Genomic DNA, 21,157 nt, shown 5'->3' on the forward strand with positions numbered 1-21,157 from the left:
CGCACACGAAAGTCATGGACGAGCAATTTTCAGCACCTCTTCCAGATACCTACGCAGTGTGTATCGAACGCTGATTCATTTATGGGACTTTCCATGAATACGTAACCATAATACGTTAGATTACAATGTGCACATATCAGCCAGAAATGGACTCAATAAACTGAAATGGTGAAAAGCAGTGAGTGAGTGAGTGAGATTGATGTTATTGTATGTTTAATTTTTTGATGCTTTGGCAATACTGTTTTTAAACTTTCATGCCAATAAAGCAAATTTGAGAGAGAGAGAGAGAGAGAGAGAGAGAGAGAGAGAGAGAGAGAGAGAGAGAGAGAGAGAGAGAGAGAGAGAGAGAGAGAGAAAAGAAGACCGAAAACACATACGATGAGACACAGAGAGAGAAATTAAGCACCTCAGCTCCATCACTGCAGGTCAAAGTTCAGCCTCCTCTTTAAAAAGCTGCCTGAATGTGCTTATTGTGTACTGGGTGATGCTTACATACACAGCCTAGATAGCGTACATAGCAGCGCAGCTAAAATAGACACTCTAACACAGCTGACGCACCTATTTTGTCGGCATGCACACAATGATGAGAATAAATACTGCAGAGGTTTGTGTGACAAGTACTTGCTTCCTCTCTGACTCCACTCTGTTGGGCCTCCACAGGTGGGGACTTTAATTAAGCATCTCCTGATGTCATTCAACTTTTTATGGAATAACAACAGCTGTCTAATGCCACGATGTGATCATGTTACTGTCACAGAGCAATTTACGAAGTCAACTCGATAACAAATGCTGCAGTATCGAGAGAAAGCCAGTCCTCCTTTCTCTCCTTAGATCTCATATTCTTTCCTCCTTTCCTTTCCTTCTCTCTCCCCTTTTGTTGTATGTACTTCTACTCTCCTTCTTTCCTTTCCTCGCCCTCCTCTCTAATATTCTCCAGGGCAACACATCACAACCTGAAAGCCCCACTGCTGCTGAAGAAAAGTGTGTGAAAGAGATAAAAGTAAGGAAAAAAAAAAAAAACTGAGTGAGTGAAGGAAGTCCTCCATTTCTCCTTTGCGTGGCTGCATGTATGTACAGTATTTACCTCTGAACACACACACACACACACACCCACACACGTGCGTGAGGAGTTAACATGTGTGAGTGAGACTGTTGACAGAGTGCACCAAACGCCGAACATCAGAGCTGTCACCTGAGGGAATTACTCAGCATTCCTCGGTCGAGCAGTGTTCGCGCAGAGGGCCGGGAGACGCAGGAGTAGCGGGGAGCCCGGCTTTGATCCCCCCCCCCTAAAATCGGAGAATCAGGATAAGGGGAATATGCTGTGAGGGGGGCCTGCAGGGAACACACACTCTCTCACACACACACACACACACGCACACACACACACACACAATCACATCTTCAAAGTGGCACACATGCGCAGACCGCGTGCACACAAATTGCGTTCTTCGATTTACATTATTCCAAACATTCAAAAGACATATCCCGCCCACGCATAGTAATTACCGCTTTTGGTCATTTCTCAAGTCTCTTTCTCCCCGTCTCACTCGCATACTGTACACACACAAGCACACGCTGGAAAACATTGAACTATACGTAGTAAACAGTTGTTATGCTCTCCAGCAGGAATCTGACAGTGACGGCGGGTATAATGGCCGCCCGGATGTCGGCTGCTCTACCGCCACATTAGAGCGGCGGGATACAAGCGGCTGCTGTCAGAGCAGGTTTCATGAGACCTCGTTTACCCCCTGCACGCAAAACTTTTAGTCTCACTCGCCGACAAAATGTAGATCCTGTCAGAGTGCTCTGAATGACGAGTCGTGCTTTTAATTGTGGCGAGAGAGCAGTTTCTTCATGGTGGCTCGACTGCTTATATAAGTCGACTCATAGTTCACTGGTGAGGGAAAGAAATACTCTGCAGTGGCCTTGTGAAATGTGAAAGAACCAAAGTGATACCACGTCATCGGAGGTGATGGGCTAATCTCAAAATTGCCATTACCAATTAATTAAGCACAAAAAAAAAAAAGAGGCTTTGTTTTTTGAAGGCAAATTTTGAAGAGGAAAATGCATCTCTTCTCTTTTTGCAATTACTTTGTTTGCGGTCAGAGTTCAAGTTGTTTTTGAATGGTGGAAGAAGAAGAAGAACCTTAAAAGGAAATGAAAAAAAACAACATGAATCATGCTTTTGTCAACATATTTGTATCTATCGCTAATGCACCAAATACTTGACAATCCTTCTCTGGACACTAAGATGAGTGGACTTTAAGAAGATAATGGTTATTATGGGGTTCGCAGCACGACTTTAGGAAGTCACCAGCTATACGTCATCAAGCACCACGGCTGTGGCAGGTTCCCGCTGGCAGCACAGGTGCTCACATGCGTGCACACACACACACACACACACACACACACGCACACACAGAAACACAGACGCTTGGCCAGGACTCTGCAGCTACCTCCTCCCAACCCCACTGATGTACATAACCCCACACACATAAAGATGCACACTCACAAACAAACACACAAAGTGCAGGTGCTCACACTGTCCCACCAGCTGTCCCCCGAGATCCTGTTACAAGGTCTGATGACCAAGACAGAGAGGACAAAGGGACAGAGAGGACAAAGGGACAGAGAGACTACAAGAAAGAGGACTGAGCAGACGCCACACTGACAGGTGTGTGTACTGTGTGTGTGTGCGTGTACACTATGTGTGTGTTAGTGTCAGGTCATGGCTCACATCCAACATGCTGCACTGCCCTTAACCCAAATAAAGTCTGGCTATCTTTGTTTAACCTTGAATGCTAGAGCTGTGTGTGTGTGTGTGTGTGTGTGTGTGTGTTAGTATACTACGCCCTTGGTGGCCTGAGACAAAGCATGAATGCAACACGCTCGTTTAAATATAACATAGAGAGTAATGTGGCAAGTCAGGTCAGTCGGCTCTTGTGACTCCGGGTTACGTCACAGTCGTGTCACGTCGGCCGCGCGTCCCATCACGAACCGCTGTTCTCCGTCACTCCCGACAAAAGACTCACAGCGGGTTATGTAGCCGAGGTCAAAGGGTCAGAGCCGCTGTCACAGCGTGGCCACACCCAGCCCCGGCTGTTAGCATTCCATAGTGAGCGACGCGGTCGATACTTCTCAGGCTGTTGATGTACAGCGCTGCTGTCCGGGCTCCAGGGGCCCCCGGCTCAGACACGTCTAGCGTGACCTCTCCTCCCTCCGCAGTTACACACAAAAGAGATAAGAGAACGCAAAACACCCCCGGGCAGATTGTAGTGGAAAGATAACAGTTTTAGTTGAAATCGGGTGGATGAAAGTTCAGCAGTGTTTTGCTTTCTTTTTTCTTTTTACCCCTAATTAGTGTCAACAAGGAAGCAAATCGACAAATGCCTGGTTTATATGTGACACGAGAGAAGAAATAGTAAGAGCGATGTCGCCCCCTGAGCCAAACCACACATCATGTTTGAACATTTTGTGCTGCTCCACATCCTTCACTCCTCTTTCAGCACTGCTGTAGTGAAGGAACCCAAGAGCTCAAGGGTGTCGGGACTAAATACCTGGTGAGACACGGTGTCACTCTTAAAATATGTAATGTACTTTTCTACCTATCTATATAATCACAAAATACACCACATACTGCACGGCACAAGGAGAAGAGGCATGCTGAAGCTTGCTGGCCAGCTAAATATTATATTGTTTGCTTTTTCCACTACAATAGCCCAGTTTGCTTGTGGCAGCTTGTTAAGACGGGTGTTAGTCACAGGGATGGGCATCACGGGGCTACAAACTGCGAGGGTCCAACAAATCAAACGTGCGCTCGCACAAAACAGACACACACAATGTCACATAGAGATTGTAGTTAGCCAGTTGAATACGTTTCTGAATCTAAATGAGAAGGTTATTTAGAGTAATTCTAGATGAAGAGTAAGAAATCACGAGATTGTTTCCATATCTTTAACATTCACACAATTCATATTAGAAATATCATATTTCAGCTCTTGTATTTCTTTCAGTCTTTGGATTAAAAAGCTCAACAGGCAAACAAAGTTAAATCCAATGAACCACTGCCGACTAAGCCATGTTGCAAAAGTTTAAATGAGGACAGTGGCGCCGTGGTGACCGATTGTGTCGTAGGCAGTAGAAACGCGCACAAACACACAGCTGGTCTCGGCTCGGGGACTTCCAAGTGCAATCTCTTCTGACACATACTGTACGAAAAAGCCTCTCTCACACTCACGGATTAATACGGATACAGTGCGCACACATGAGCGTGCACACACACACAGGAGTGCCCCGAGTGTCTATACATGATTAAAAGACTGAAAGTGGGGCAGGCATCGTTCCATGTGAAATTACTGCAGTTCCTTTCAGCCCACCACACACACACACACACACACGCACACACACACCACATAGCATTGGATCAATAATTGAGTGATTTCCCCCAATGAAGCAGCACGGGAGAGGAAAGGACCAGTTATTGGTGCCGGCCACAAGAGATGACAACATTTCTAAAATATCAGCCCCTCCCTTCCGTTCACCTTCCCACCGAGTTCATGTTTTCCTGGTGTTTTGCACTTAACAGTACGGTCGAGATTATTATTTCATAACAGCAGTCTGTAACACCCCAGAAAACAAGACTTTATATTCCTCATCGGGGACTAAGTGTGGGGGGGGGGGGGGGGGGGGGGGGGGTCCTCAAACGGCTCAAAGAAACCTTCATGTTGCACTTAATATGTGAAAAGGATCCGTCAAATCTTTTTGAATTGCGTGCGATATGTCAGCTTTTTAATTTGAAGTGGTTAGCTGGTTAGAATCTGGTTTAACTGGGTGGTATTGTATATTTCAAAAGTAGCTTACACAAAGCCGAGTGCATATTAAAAGGATCAATTTAGAGGATTAAAAACATACCCCGGGGGAATTGAAAGGCCTCATTAAAGTCAAATGAGCGGTCTTGACGCACAATTGCTAAATGCTGCTCACTGAGATATTATTTGGAAAAAGCATAGTCAGGCATTTTTTAAGCTCTTTTTTTTTTTTTTTATCTCCACTGTTGACGGATCATCTGGACATTTAGTTTGTGACCTATGAACCTTTCCACAGAAAACAACATCTGCAAACTTTGTAGGCTCCAGAAATAGCTCTCACAGAATTCAGATGTACTCTGAACTGCAAACATATTATCCGGTCAAGTAGATCAAATCTCTGAGGCAACAGACATATTGTAGCCAGGTCCTGCTCGCTCTGAGTCACACTCTAATGTTGAGAATCGGCCATGACTCACAGCGGTTTGGTCTGGCTGACATTACTTCTATTATGTTCAGTTACATGGACTTCAATGAAGAGGTGCCTAGAATGTACTGCATTGCACTAAAAATGGCATTTGCCAAAAATCCATCCAATGTACCATATCAGATATCATAAATGTAGTCGTGATTTATGTTTTATTTGTCTCCCTGGCTCACAGTTTAATGTCTTTTACATATGCTGTTGAGTTTAAAGCAACAGAAATGAGTTGTACTGGAGATGGAAAAGTGACACTGATGCAAAAAGGTAATTCTCTAAGATAAACGGCAGCTCCACATCTGGCCAAAACTTTTTTCTTTTCGTCTCTCGGGGCTTACAGACGGGGGAAAGAGTATAAATGAGCACAGGACACAAGCTTACTACTTTTACAAGGCATTATGAAACTGTGCCTCAGTTTTAAAAGATTACAAGTAAACAACAACAATATAAACCCCTCTAAATCTCCTCTCCAAAGCCGGACCAGAGAGGACTGAGCAGTATTACTATTGGTGCACACTAATCATGTGTTGCTCTTGGCAAACACACGGAGGAAAAAAAACCTTTTTTGCAAAAAGTTCAAATAGAAAAACCTGCAAATCCAGAAGCTTCTGAGCAGCCTTGTGCAAGGTTTCTGAGAATCAGACCACAGCTTGTTTGTGGGGGGAGGAGGGGGACTTGAGTTGCTATGTTGTGATTTTTGGGGATTGAAAGAGGCACTTTTGCAACGTGAATCTTTCAACTTGTGGATGTGGGGGAATTGCAATATTGCGGTTATTGCGACAGCTCTAGGTGCAACACACCGCAAAATGGTCACTTCCAGGAGAAGCTCTTATGAAACACAGATAACCTGTGGGTCGTGTTGATAAAGCCTGGACTTGTTGGTGGTCAGCAGATAGGAAGTGAGACATATTCACACTAAAACACACATTTTTAATATATACATCAAAAGCAAAGCATGCATAGCAAACAATGCGCAGCCTGGCACACAGGCTGCGGTGGCAGTATTTTGCAAGCCTTTTTTCTTTGGTATCCCTGACATCTGTAGTGGATGGATAGATCTCTCTATCCATATATGGCCATTACCCAGGCAACAGAATACAAACACACGGAGTCGGCACTAATAATCAAGCTGCAAGACAAGTGGCTCGTACTTTGCAACCTTATTGAGCAAACCTCCTCAAAACTCAAATGTACAGACAACCTCCAAAACAAACACCTGCCTTGTGTTCACGCACGACGGCAACCTCCATCAGCTGGAAGGTTTTACAAACAGTTTATCTTGCACAGCTACTAATGTATGTCCCGCTGTGTAAAGTGCTATATTCACACAGGAAAACATGCGTCACGCACACAAAAGAGGAGTTAACATAGTGGGGAAATAATCAGGCTTTAGCTCTAAGAGTGCCATTGTCATTTACAACATGGCTCTTCTCTGGACACAGAATGATAAGCGGTTCACTGTTAATGGGTATTAGCAGAAGGTGGCCCTCACATGGTTTAGGGTCAATCTAGTTCTTGGAAAAAAAAGTCATGGAGTTCAGGTCAGTCCGCCCAAACCTCAAATCCAGCAGTGTGTGTGTGTGTGTGTGTGTGTGTGTGTGTGTGTGTGTGTGTGTGAAAACCTGGCCTGCCCTCTTCTACAAAGAGTTTGTGCATTTTGTAACGTCCAAGAACAGAGGCAGGCTTTAGCAAAGTTTTATCGCGCGAAGATAAATTGAAGTCGTTGAAAGGTATACTGTATGCATTTTGAGAACCATGCGCATGAAAACACTCGTTTATAATTGTGAATTCGGAACTTGTGTCTGATCTAGTCCACCGACCGTTACTATTGCTGGGTCTCTGGCAGAAAACACCACGTTTACAGTCGGACAGTCACTTTCAAACACGCTCAATTAAGAGAGGAGTCAGCAGATACAGTTACCGTACAATCAGCTGTTAGGGGTCCTCGGTTTGTTCATTAGTTCACTAAAGTAAGATTCCAAAAATATTCTGAAAGCCATGTACAGTAAGTCAGCGTGTGATAAATTAGCTTTGGCAGTTTTGACAGATGTATTTTGTTCAAGTGTGACGTCCCGAAACAACATGAATTGTGCATGCCCTTTACTCATAATGTCCCCACATGCACACACACACACACACATGTTCTCTCTCCCACACCAGTCATCCTGCTTTAAGTGTAGATGCTATCCATGAAGTGCCTCCTAAAAGGGTTACCCCACACCACCCTTTCAGCAGCAGTCTACAGTTAGGTAGCGTGTCCTGTCAGGTTGCAAAAGCACTCAGCTATCCATCTCAGGCAGCCGCGCGAGAGGTAGCGTGGGGGCAAGTCGCTATCTGAGCTAATGGCACGTTGTGTAGCATTAAACCGAGCTGACTGGGCACTCGCTCGCCTCAAAAGACCAAAGCACTGGGGTGAAAAGAAGAAGGCGGAGAAAAGCATCTTTTCTCCCAGAAAGATTGTCTGCTGTTTGGATTTGATGCTAATTGGTGGTGAAAGGTTTGATAGCAGGCGGGGAGGTTTTTTTTTTTTTAAGTTTGTGGTTAACACTACACATCTGACAGGCAGGCCTAATAGGAGCCCATTCTAAATCTGCCTCAGTGCAGGATGTTTTAAAGTGCTGTTGGAAGTATTGTACACTTTCAGAACACGTTACCGATCAAACAATGTAGTAAATGTGGCAAAACTCACTTTTCTTTTCTTTTATCTGAGTTGCACTGCTGTGACTTTTATGGGGCCACGCCATCAGACGCAGATGAAAAATAAAAATGAATGTAAAAGGAAGAGGGCAAAGACCGAAAATTAACAACAGACAATAAACGTTAAATACGGTCAAGTTATCTGTAAGGCCCTTAATCACTATTATAAAAACATTCAACCTTCAATTTAGAGGCTCAAATTTGAATTAAAACCTCAAGATGAAGAAGAAATATTTAGATATTATTAAAGGGATCTACATTCTAGGGAGAAACATTCACATCGACGGTAGCTTTGTTTTTTACTCTAGCAGACGATCAAACCATCAAACAGCAGAAATACTGCACACAGTATACGTATTTATGGCAAAACGTGTTTTTGAAATTACTAGTCATACCTTTCCTTTCTGCATGGGTTAACAAATTAGACCTCCAGCTATACCCCTGAGGTGAGATGTGGGTTTAAAAGATACTTATTTGTTCTATGAAGAGGATGATGATCTCAAATAACCTGATCCTATAACTATGTCTTACTACAATCTGACATCTGGGAAGTTTGAAAGTTCCCGTAAGAGCCATTTAGGTTATGGCATGTATAATAAGAGTTATTTTTGGTCTGATGAGGATGCCTAGTAATTTCCCATTTGGTCAACTTTCTTCTCCTACCACAGGTATTTTCCCTGGGTAAGCCCCAGCAGTGGGTGTGTGTACACAAGCGTACACACAGCTGCACCATGTATGTGTGTGTGTGTGTGTGTTGTGCTGCAAATATCTGCTTTGAATGTCTGTATAATGTGTAAGTAGTGTACGAATAAGTGTGTCTTGTTCTCGTCCGTCTGCTGTGCAGTATCAGCGCGAGGGTTTTTACGTCACGAGTTTGTGAAAATCAGTGTGCGCAAATGTGGCTCCTTCTGCATTACTCGGCACAATGTACACATCCAGGGCCAAGAATGACACGGGAGTCATTTTGCAGCCAAGTTAACTCCCCCACTGTGGCATTTGATAGTAGATGACGGTGTCCTGGCCGGTGTAACCTCAAATTAACCTCATTTATCTGAGTCGTAGCTTATCACCTGACCCCTGCTACACACACTCACTCTCTCTCTCTCTGGCAAAAACACAAGCCTGAGCTGCAGCAGACACACACACACACGAAAATATCTAACCGAATGCACACAGACACGCAGCAACACGCGATCGTGGTTGCATGCAAACACAAATACACCTACAGTATATAGTTAGAGCAGTTTGGTCCATCCTTGAGCAATGAGTCAAATCTAACAAATAGGAGTTGTAACTGGACCCAAAGTAAGAGAGTGAAGATGATTTTATTAACTATTACAGTAATATTAGGTGCATTAATGGGGACATTTCTTCAAAATAAGCCCTGTAATTTACTTTAAAAAGTGTAAGAGCATGATGATATTGAATTATTGTTGTTTTATCTCTGCAGTACCATGCACAACACCAGACAGAAATTAATGCCATTAGTTATGTACTGTCATATTTGTCTTGCACTGTGCTTTGGAACATGTCTGTGTAACTTATTGCTGCAATTAAGTTGCCTCTCCTTAGCCAGCAAAGTACACAATCCTGTTCCATTCAAAGGGACACTTCCGTGCTCACCAAGCAGCCGTAGCGGGCAACTGGAGAAACGATGTGAAAGTATAATATTATAAAACGATTCTAGTCGAGGATGGTGAAAGAGACACTCTCTCTCTAAAGAGGCCTTAATGCTGTAATTGATGATGGGCTCATGGGCAGGCAGGGAACATCCCGGCCCACTAGCTCGTATCTCTGTCAGCAGTGTTTTAGCACACCTCCCCGACTGTCACGGGCAAATGTTCCCGTCCTAATGTCATGAGCTTACTACATAGCGAAAGAAAATAATAGCCAGTCAGTCAGGCAGGCAGCCAGATGAGGCTGATCCACGGCCATCCAGCCAGTAGAAAAGATGAACAGGCCAAGCCACAACTACCAGCCAGACAGACAGAAAAAGCCAGCAATCCAGTCCGCATCCAGCAACTTGCTCTACTGAAACCACACCACAGCTTTGTCGGAGAGGAAATAGCTTTGGCCTTTACAGACACCGTTTTAAATACTGCCTTGTGGTTTAGTTGCACAGGCGCTTGTCTCAACCTGTCCTCCGGTGCCAATCCATGCATGATGATCCTGAACATACGGCGACTCGAGGCCAAATCCTAAACCTGAAGCGTTGTCAGAAAGAGAGGCGACCGTGATAACAACTGGACTGGAATTCGGGACTTCACATGCCACATCAGGAGCCATCGTGCACCGTGCTGACCCTCCCTGTGCAGCCATGTGCTGCGTCTCAAACATCAGCATCCTAAGAAGTCAACGGTAGTAATGGAAAGCAAAGCTTGTGCCAAGAGCAACATCGGCGAAGGGTGGGTTTCGGTATTCAAGGGATTGTTTCTATCACTGGCTATTTTCCTGTTATTGAATTCCTCTCTCTCAATGCATATCCTCCTGGCTCACACTTGAGTCATTGTTGATACCCACCCACACACACACACACACACACACACACACACACACACACCCATCGTACAGGCTGAGGGTCTGGGGGGGGGGGCTTCTGTTCCAACATTTGAAGTAGAAGCACCAGTACACTTTAGCATTACATTCGCAGACAATACCTGTGAATGTAATGCTAATGTTCGGGGCACTAGAAATCCTCACATTTGTGCTCCACTATATGTATACATCCCCAATTCCTAGCATTCTTCTTTCATCTGTCTCATTCATCACTATCTATCTGGCTGTGTCCCAGGTTGTCAGCTTATCCTTGTCCCCGGGCCCCGGAGCTCTATGGGGAAGAAGAAGAGTCTGCAGGAGCTGTCTGACTGCCAGTCAGTGTCAACTTCCCGCTGTAATCCTCCACTGCCTCCGATAAGGACGAGGCGGAGAAGACTAGGCTAGCAGAGGAGAAGAGAGGAAGCGTGAAAGAGTGTGTTTGTCATTGAGTGAGCCACAGTTGAAGGAGCTCATAGCCATCGCTCTATTATGCGCTGTATAATACCATTAAACAGCTGTTATCTGTTAGGTTCTCCCTCATTTGACTTGGCCCTCAAAAGGCCAATGCTTGAAGCCCTTTCCTCTCAGCCACGCATAGCTTGGAATGTAATCAAATATGAAACAAGGGAAGAGAGATTACAGGAGCAGCGTTCTGAATTAACTATTGCGTGATGACTTACAGGTATCACATTTCATCTATCGCTCAGGCACGGAAATGATTTTTCTAGAGACGGTGTGTGAACAAGCTCTGAGGTTTGTTTGTTTTTTAAACCGATTGGATGAGCTGCTTAAGCCTTTTTTTCCACTGGACAGAAAACCCACCGACACCCACCAGCATCTGGCTTTGGTCTTCAGTGGGGAAGGTCACAATCGGCATTCATTCTCAGGATGAATGACTCTGGTGTTTATCGGCTCCAGAGATGGAAACATGACTCCCAAGTGGACAACAACTGATGTTACGCACGTTGAAGTGAATATATAGTGAATAAAATCAACAGGGATTTTGACAATTACTATAATTGGTTATCGTACAAAACTTACGACCAATATGCACTCCTCAAAGACAACAGTTGTTTGTCCAGTTTAGCCTTTTACAGCAACCTTCCTGGCATATAGATAACTGTATATCATGTCAGCCGCACCATTACAGAGCCAAAGCCAACACACGGTCACTAAGACTGCACATTTATACATTCGCTCCAATATTCACACACACACATACACACAGTCTATATCCGCAAGTAATGTAAGCGATCCCCTTTGAATGTTATAATGAATGGTTTTATTGAATTATACATTGAAAAAATGAGCAATGTGCCTTCAACAAAGTGCATTAGTGAAGTTTAATGAATCACGAGACCATAAAAATGTGGTCTCATTGACCCTTACATTTGTCGTGGTTTCACCCTTACCGATGACATGTTTCCCCTCAGATGAATTGCGGATTCAAGTGCCTATACTGTGGCATCTCAACTGAGCTGCTATCGCTGTCCTGTGCAGGCAGCGGTCTAAGAAACAAGATCGTGCACTAAGCACTAAAAAGGGGGACGCACGATCACCCGCGGTGGAATGTTCTTTCACACAAAAACTCTCATTGATCCCCTTTAAAAGCAGTATTCTGTGTGTGTGTGTGTGTGTGTGAGGGTGTCCTTTCTCTTGTGTGCATGCATGTGTACTCGGTGCGCTCATGAATAGGGGAGGATGAAAGGGAAAACTGTAAAGGTCTAAGCGCACGGCATGGTTCAACCAGACCGCTCAATCTCTTCATCTGCCCCCCCACCCCCACACACACCAAACCCTCTTTACTATTTCAAAATCATTTCTCTCACACAGTCTTTTTTTTGCACCACTTATGTCCCATACTACCTACATTCCTGTTGTTTTCCATGCTCATGTAGCAGCTTGAGTAAAAGGAGACAATCAGGGATCCAGTCTTGTGCGAATGCAGCACAAATAAGGGTCGACATCATTTTCACTATCTCGCATCAAACATAAAGTTTTTGTGTGTGAAAATGCATGGACCAGCAATGTGAAGGAGAGAAGGGTGGAAGGAAACAGGAGAACAATATCTAAACAATATGCTGGAACACATTTTCTTTAGACCGATCATTTGTGTGCAATTTGTCTGTGTGCTTGTCTTTGTCTCCTTTCAGTGTTATGTTTTAAGACAGGGTTGTAACAACTGAATATGTTTCTATGCACGATTGCTTTATTATAAAAGAGTGTCTATGTTTGTTTTGGCTCACGGCAGCACATTTGCACATGAGAGTTTAGTCAGGCCTGTAGTGGCACATAAGAGCTGACAGCTTCTTAATGAAGTGGTGTTGTACTCAACAGGATATCATGTGATGGAGCACGATTTACCTACTAATCTGTATGATCGGACTGCCCCGACACCACTTAAAGCCTTTGCACACTTCAGAGCGGAGCAGGGTTTGTTCCTGCACATGTTGAGAGTTCCGGTATTCTACCTAATTTATCTACAGACCAACATAAACGCCTGTCGCAGCCATTGGTTGATCTATTGGCCCGGCCTACCCATCATTCACTCATTAGCAGGATGGCGCACAGAGACATTTATGTCACTTATCAATTCAGCAGTGAAATCTCCACCCAATCGTTACCTGGAGTCTCTCCCAACCACACACACACACACATTAACACACAACTTTCCTCTTTTCCCGAATTCCAGATACATAGAAAAGACTGGAGCATAATCTAGCAGACGTGTGGTTGCATGCGTCTTCGAGTGTGTGGGTCCGTGTGCACCTACGGCTCGGACTAATGAGCCAAGCTCAGTTAAATGGCTTGTGATTAGGACACATTGGCTTCTAATTGCCTCTCATTACCATTTGAAAGTGAGTGGCGGCTGGAATCAAAGGCTATGGTGGCAGTGGTAAAGTGCATTCGTGTGCGTGTGTGTGTGTGTGTGTGTGTGTGTGTGTGTGTGTGTGTGTGTGTGTGTGTGTGTGTGTGTGTGGTGTAGGTGGAACAGCACATCTGATTCACAGTGGCATGACCGCACATAGGGCACCATAGTTTGGTTTCTGAAAAATGTTGCACTTGCTTCTCTTACTGACCTACTACCCTCTGTTTACCTACCTTGTACAATGAAAGCATGTCTATCTATATCTATAGTTGTCAGTTCAAATCCTAAAAGACCTGGTGTTGAAGTTGAACTTTTGTTCCATCCCATCCCTGAATTTCCTTTCTAATATCCTGAAATGCACCGTTTCCACTCAGCTCCGCCCACATCTGCAAGGCAATAACTGTCACAGCACCAAAACTGAACTGCCCTTTTCAAATTCACAGTGCAGCCGACTATGGCCCACACACCATCCCCACTCCTCTCTGCCTAAACACTGCTTTTAACATGGTGTAAGCAAGACACAGGAACTTGGCATGGGTCTGGAGGAGATAAATAGCCTAAATTGTAAACATGCTGCACTGCTCCATTCACAGTTGTAACGTAAATGCTACCTTCATACTCACCATCACACAAACACTTGTTTCCTCTCTATCTCTCAAATGCACTCTTGCTAACGTTACGCACACCACCGGGCCACCAGGCTTGCAACCAATGGCGGAAACTCTTTTCCCGTCACCCCAAAAAACACATGAACTTTCTAGTAAACAAACACAACGTGCGCCGCCATGTGAATCTTTCCCCCGAACCATCACTACTGAAGTTGTATCTCCTTCGTGTTGCTAACTTGGGCTAGGCAGTGGGATAAATTGCACACGGCCTCTCAGAGACAGGTGGTTCTGTTCGTTTATAAACAAATTTATGTTAATCACGTTGTTATTTTGCTTATTACTTGTGCAGTGCAGGTGTGATTTAGCGTTGTGACTCCGTTGGCTCAGGTTGCTGATCTAGTTACTTTTTAATTTGCCAGAAGGTGTCATAATGACAAATGCCAGTTCAGCCAGCTTGCATTAAATCTCACCGGTTTAAGCTCGTACACTGCACCGGAGCTCCAAATTCGGAAATCAAGCCAACACCAATGGTGTCTCATTAGTCATCCTAAAACAATTTTGTCCTATTGGCATGACCAATTCTGTACACATTTAGTTGATTAATAAGCAGTTCTCAATTAAATAAGTATAATCATGTGTAAGTTACTAGACGTGGAAGGTATTGAAAATACATTGCAGGTAAAACAAATGAGGTAGAGTGTGACCATTTTGCAGATACAGATAGTATAAACTTTTTGGAACTTGAAGCAAAAGTATTAAAACCTCATTATGTTTAAATCTCATTAACCAAGATCTCAAAGACCACCTCATCATGGTATTCCACAGGGATTAACGCTGGGTCCCCTTCACTTTATCATCCATCTCCTCACTACCATCAGACATCAAGGCCTCCTGTTACAGCATTGATGCTCAGCTATTCATTTCCATCTAACCGCTTGGTTACTACCTCCGTCCCTTCTAAAAGCTGCTGCCTCTAAAACCCAAAGAAGCGGATGAGCCAAAGTCTCAAAACTAAAAAACGCGGGCTTAATAAACCAATATAATTACTACTGATCAATGCAGATGCTGCACACGGGTCTTTTTTAAAGCAATATTTTGGCAAGAGGACATATGTTTGGGGTGTACAGTGCATACAGGCAAGTGTTAGTATATGGATGTTCAAGCAACCTACAAACTTTTTACAGTAGCAGTCTGATGCAGTGATTCGTAACGTGGGGATCAGGACCCCAAAAGGATCTGTGAAAAGTTTTGAGATCCATTACTTTAAAAAATAATTTGTTTGTTTGTTGTTTTTTACAAACAACATCCTTGTTATTATAAAGATCAAGCAGCTGGCAATGAATTTATAAATTTTGGTTGAAATATTAATTTTAACTGAAATATGTTGGTATTATATACAAACTTTGCATGTGAATTGTTTGTTATACCGAAATCTTAATATATTGAATATAGTTTATAATTTCTATATGTTAAAATATATATAACTGTGAGTATAGCATTTGATGAGATATTTGCATAGTAGAGCACCATAGGGTGACTGGTTAATTTATTGCTACGGGAAAGGCAACTCAATAGGTTTTAGGAATATGTACGTTTTTTTTTATTTTTGCAATTGGCAATTCAATATGCAAATTGGTCATGCAATCTCAATCATTTGCATTGCATAATAGGGAATGCTTCAAACATGAGAATAATAAAATAAAAGACACAATAAAGTCAAACTTGGCGACTTATTTTGTTTAAATAGAAAATAATTACACAGACATCATCAGATAATGGGGAAGGCTTAAAAGTGTGAATGCGGCTTTTCATTAGTATCAGTTCATTCGCCCATGTGCTTGGTCTCATTCGGCTGCCATATTAAATTCATACTGTGAGTGAAAGCATAGGCAACCAGTTGGGAAGCATAGCCTACCCTGAGTGCAACTCCGAGGTGTAAACAGAGTAAAAATAGCCTGCTATCACAGGCTTCCCTACAGTCCCGTTATATAATGCTCCAAGCTAGGATGAATGACATCACGCGCAGTCCAGCAATCACAAACCCTATGTCCTTTACAACCAGCTGACAATGTAAAACACTCCGTAGTAGCCACCATATTACATACGCAACACTATTTAATAAACATGCTAAATAAATGCAACCACATTCTCGCAAACACTGGACTAATGTGGACTGTGGTTAGTTGTTGTTCGCCTCTTTTCGCGAAGAGAAAAACACTTCCGCGATGGTGAAACGTAGATAAAATACGCAATGCTTGCCTTTGACAGTCCGTGTCAGTAGGAAAATAGTTCAAAAGAAGACAGTTGCGGCTTAAAGCAGCGGTGTTTAGCGGTGTATGTCAATGTTAAGCGCTAAGAAATAGTCTGGAAAGAGCAAATGTTTGAGCCGAGGTCGAGTGGCGCAGTTACTGAAAGTACAGCGGCTGCCCGACACCAGCTCGCCCCGGCGGACGCGCTCCGCGCTCGGGCAGAATCGAGCCAAACCCCCGCTCTCTTTCGCCCCACTTAAACACTACTTTGCCTTCACGTTCCGGAATGACAAGTGCATACACCCAAACCCCGCACGCACCCGCGCCGTTTGGTCACTTAAAAAAAATAGGTCAGAGGGCGAAGTAAACATTTTCCCGAGGCTTTGGAGTAAACCGGAGCGTCAGCGCCACCCTGCCCAGTTCTTCCAGCCATTTTCTCTTCACAGCTTCCAAAAAAAAAAGAGAGAAAAGTGGCGTGGTGACAGGTCGCCTGAAACGAGTACTGAATGAACAGTTTTGTGCGACTTACTGTAGGGTGAAACGGGCTGCTGAGTTTGTGTCTCTCCTTGTTGCCAGGGCTCCCCTGCTCTGCTCCGGCGCTGACGGTGGGAAGCGTCTCTCCCCTCCTGATGATGTTTGCAGCGCCCAGCTATGAGCTCTCTGCCCCCACCAAAGAGAGCGAGAGAGGGAGAGAGAGAGAGAGAGAGAGAGAGAGAGAGAAAGAGAGAGAGAGAAGTTCAAAAAAATGGAGCAGTTTGTAACCTACTCATGCAAAAACATGACAAGGCTCGGAGCAGAGACTGAATTACGCATTCACTGTCAGTAGCTACTAGTGCGTGAGAGTGCACAGTAGGCCTGCGTATGCCATTTTTAGTTCAAGTGTGTTTGGATATTTTTGATAGCATATGGCTGCTGCATTCGTTGTAGCAAATTCACGAGGTGTGTGTGAGTGGTTTTTATTTTTTGGGAATTTTATTCTAAATATCCAGCATGATATTATAGAGCTTTCTTAACAAACCCTCATTCACAAAAAAAGTGAGTAGAAATAGTAGCAGAGCGTCTCCTCCTGTGTTAAAGAACATTTCAGCTGCAAACCCCAACACCATAAGTGTAAGGTTAAGTACAACTTTGAGGTACTTTACTTGAGTATGTACATTTTCTGCTACTTTTTCCCATTTGATTTCAAATGTTAATATTGTTTTTTATTGTTTTTTAAGATTTCACATCTAAAACATATGATCAGTTTATAGAATATGAATGCATTGTTTACATTAATCTACCCAACAACATATCAATTAGAAGAATTAGCTCCACCCCTACCTGCTACAACACTAAAATGCTGCATGTCGATGCATTACTAATGATAATCTAATAATGTAATACATAATAATATAACACTGACAGGTTGTCATTCTGCTCCACAATCAATATTTTTGATACCGTAAGTACTTTTTTCCTGAAAATACTTTTGTAGTTTTCATTACCCTGAAGTGAGGTGTAAAATGTAATTGAGTATTTTCTAGTATTATTACTTTTGTCAAAGTAATAGATTGTAATTTCTCTTCCACCACAGCATAAGACAGGATACACTTTATTGATCCTGTGCACAAAAATTAGATGGCAACAACAACGGCGTGTAGATAAGTAACCTTAAAAAACTAGATTATTATTATAAACATCTATTACAATACCAGGTATGGAAAACAAAAATAAAAGTTAAAAGCAAATTTGTTCCATGAAAAACAAAGCTGTCTCAATAAAGTCATTGAATACGGTGAGAATTCAATTTGTATTTGACAATGTCATTTTTAAAACACTGGTGGCTATTGTTTATGCCATGAGCTCCGTCCTATATGTTTGATGCTGGGGATACCAAACCGTCTTTACATGTTATGTCTCAGACAGCTGCTGTCAGGAGGTCACGGCAAGCATTTGACGCAGAGAGCTGGAGATCTCTGGGAGAATCAGCTCAGCTGAGGGCGATGACTGAGAGTCAGCTGACAGTGACAAGGTGGAACATCTCAACTGCTGATAGCACATACACACACACACACACACACACACACACACACACAACCAGAAACATACAGTAATTCTAAAAAAACATGTGATGAAAGACGCTTACTGCATGACCGGATTCAGTTATTGCTAATTCACTTTAAGCTGCTACATTCATTTGGCTCTCCGTGGCTCAGTCACACATTCGACAGTTAAAAAGAACTGGGAGGTTTAACAGACATGACGTGCTATTGCTCTATGAATCAAAATCATCCACAAAATTGACTAAAATACTGCTGCTGAAAAGCATTGAAATCTTTTTTTTATTTTTTTTTTTAATCAATTGGACCTCTGTGACCTCTCCCAGATTTCCAATATGGCAACGAGCTCCTTCGCCTCCCGGCCACAGGAGAGTGCAACCTGACACTGACCCGTGGCGCCGAAGGGTGCACGAGGCTGCAGAGTGACAGACGATCTGGGATGTATCCCACTCCCTGCCAGTCACTCAATAAGTGGCCTATTGTCCGGCGCTCTATTGTGCCCCTGTCACATGGACGGCAAACAAAGAGACGGAGAGGTAGGCCGCCCTGTGTGCCAGGAGGCTAGCATTACATTCATGGCCTGGATGCATAGAAATGAAGAGACACCGTCTGGTGGTGAAAAGACCTTGATATTTGAATGGAGACCGGAACGAGTTTCAGCTCACAAACATTTATTATGCAAGCTGTATACATGCTGTTTGATACTTAAAGTCCCTGTAGTGCTTCCTGTGGTGTCACTTTAACACTGTATATACAGTATGAGTTGCCACACACACAGCATACTGTATGTGTCAGTTCAGAACTCAAGATGAAACAGTGAGCAGACAACATGTTTCTGAATGAATCACCAAGTCATCCTGATTTGTGATTTAATCATAGGGTTGCTGAGGGTCTTGCTAGCTCACAGAAGTGCATGCATATACTCAATTTCAAACACACAAGCATGTACTCGTTCCCGTCTTTACTCTCTCACTCTGTCTCTCTCACTTTCGTCTCTGCATGTACACACAGGAATACACCTCCTCACTCTTTCAGTGGGTTGATGAATAACTTGCAAAGGACCAGCAGACATGCACAGTTTAGGCAAAGTCAGTAGGGCCGTTTCCTGTCTGCCAAATTCTTCATTCACATGACTTGCACCATTCAGAGATGAGAATACATAGTTGTGATTGTGTGTGTAGTGTGGTGTGGTTGTGGTGTAGGGCCATGGTGTGCTCGAGGGATTATAAAGAACTGCTCCCAAAGGAGGAGCAGATTCTTCCAGGGTTGGGTTACTCCCGAGAGATGTTTCTGTGTTCTTTGTTTAAGGTGTGAACACACTCAGGGATGATAAAGTGCACCAGGTGTGGCATGTATGGCAAGAGCCCTGAGAAATTGAAGACTGGCTGTTTCAACCTACATACCTGTATGGCTATCTGGTGTGATTAAATGACTCATATCTTTAAATGTCATCGCAGTTTTTAACCCCCAGCGATTAAAAAGCTACATTTTTGGGGAAAGGGGGGCAAATGGAATATTAGAAACATGATGTTGCAAGATGCATCATCACTGTCCAACCTATTATGGTATATGCTTCTATAATAAAAAAGCTGATGCCCAGTTTTCGTATCACTTCTTAAGCTCTGCTGACCGGGAAACCAAGACACAACTGTATTCAGATATCCAAATAAGAGGCATGTCAGTTAAGTGGATGTCTCTGTGTGTATGCACAAACAAGGGATTTGACACCTCACTTGGGATATGAATAAATAACACTTAAAACACACACTGAGGAAGATAAATAATTAAAAATCACTCGCCTTTGCAGGCAGCTTTTAAGGGATTTTCAAAGATGTTAATGGGCATGGACATCTCTGCAGAGTAACGAAGTGGCACAGCGTCTGAAGTGTTTGCCACTTAGCATGGTGCATTCAGCTATTGAGCACCCCAGCTTTTCAGACACTCAGATAGCATTTTCTTACTTTCTATGTGAAAGTTGACCATTTACCTGTTCAGCCGGTGTGAAAATCCAAGCAGGAGAAAGAGTAGGCCGACGCATTGACATATCAGCACTTCAAATTCTCTGCTAAATCCAATAACGACTCTCTTAGCAGAAGAGGAACGGTCATCCTGTGTGCTTTGAAAGTAGCTGTCACTTCAGATTTCAAGGCTGCGGTGTCTGCTGAAGCCTTCTCTCTCTGTGCACATATAGGGGATGGTGTTTTTTTTGCAGCTACTCACTGCTCCCCCTTTTGCTCAAATGTGGAAGTGTTTACAAGTTACAGGTACTAGAGAGAATCATATCAAACACTGCAAGAAGAATAAATGAAGTGTTTTTTACTTGTATTTTATACCGTATAGTAATATCCCCTTAGGAAAAATACATGAATATCCACTGCTCCACTTTTAAACAGCTCCTACTGTCCGTGTGTCGGAGTGTGCTTGAGCGAGAAACTGAACCCCAAGTTGCTCCCTGGGCGCTTTACAGCAGCCCACTGCTCCTGAGGATGAGTTAAATGCCAAATTCCATGTATGTACATGTATGTACATGTATGTACATGTATGTATATGACACGTGTAATAAAGTTTAACGTTTAAGTGCAGCCCTGTCCGATGAACTCAAGTACCCTTCAGGTCTGTTTTCAGCTGTGTATCCACTATTTCAATGTTTATCCATTCATTTGAGATATTTCAACCAATATCCAACACTTTTAAAGGTGCAGTATATGGGATTCAGAGCAAAAACATTGCAGCAAACAACTATTTGTTGTTTAAAGATATACTGGAGTAATATCTACCTGAGCAGAGAGTGAAGTTGCTCTCTCTGTAATCTGCTTTGCTTTGTTGACATAGCCCGGACGGCCTGCATGTGAGCGCGTCACATTGGCTACA

At 43.3% G+C, this 21,157-nt stretch overlaps 1 protein-coding gene across 2 annotated transcripts in view; it reads right to left on the bottom strand.

The window, feature by feature from the left end:
- The window catches only part of atxn1a (ataxin 1a), a 78,274-nt gene extending 61,367 nt beyond the window's left edge, over positions 1-16,907 (bottom strand). For both annotated transcript variants that reach the window (XR_012957611.1, XM_076105511.1), the window contains exon 1: positions 16,777-16,907. The gene's annotated coding sequence lies outside the window, so the exon portion shown is untranslated. The remainder of the gene's footprint in view (positions 1-16,776) is intronic.
- Positions 16,908-21,157: the final 4,250 nt, after the last annotated feature.

Source organism: Anarhichas minor, unplaced genomic scaffold (genome assembly GCF_050575085.1).
Source record: "Anarhichas minor isolate MPS153535 unplaced genomic scaffold, ASM5057508v1 ptg000033l, whole genome shotgun sequence".
NCBI classification, from domain to species: domain Eukaryota; kingdom Metazoa; phylum Chordata; class Actinopteri; order Perciformes; family Anarhichadidae; genus Anarhichas; species Anarhichas minor.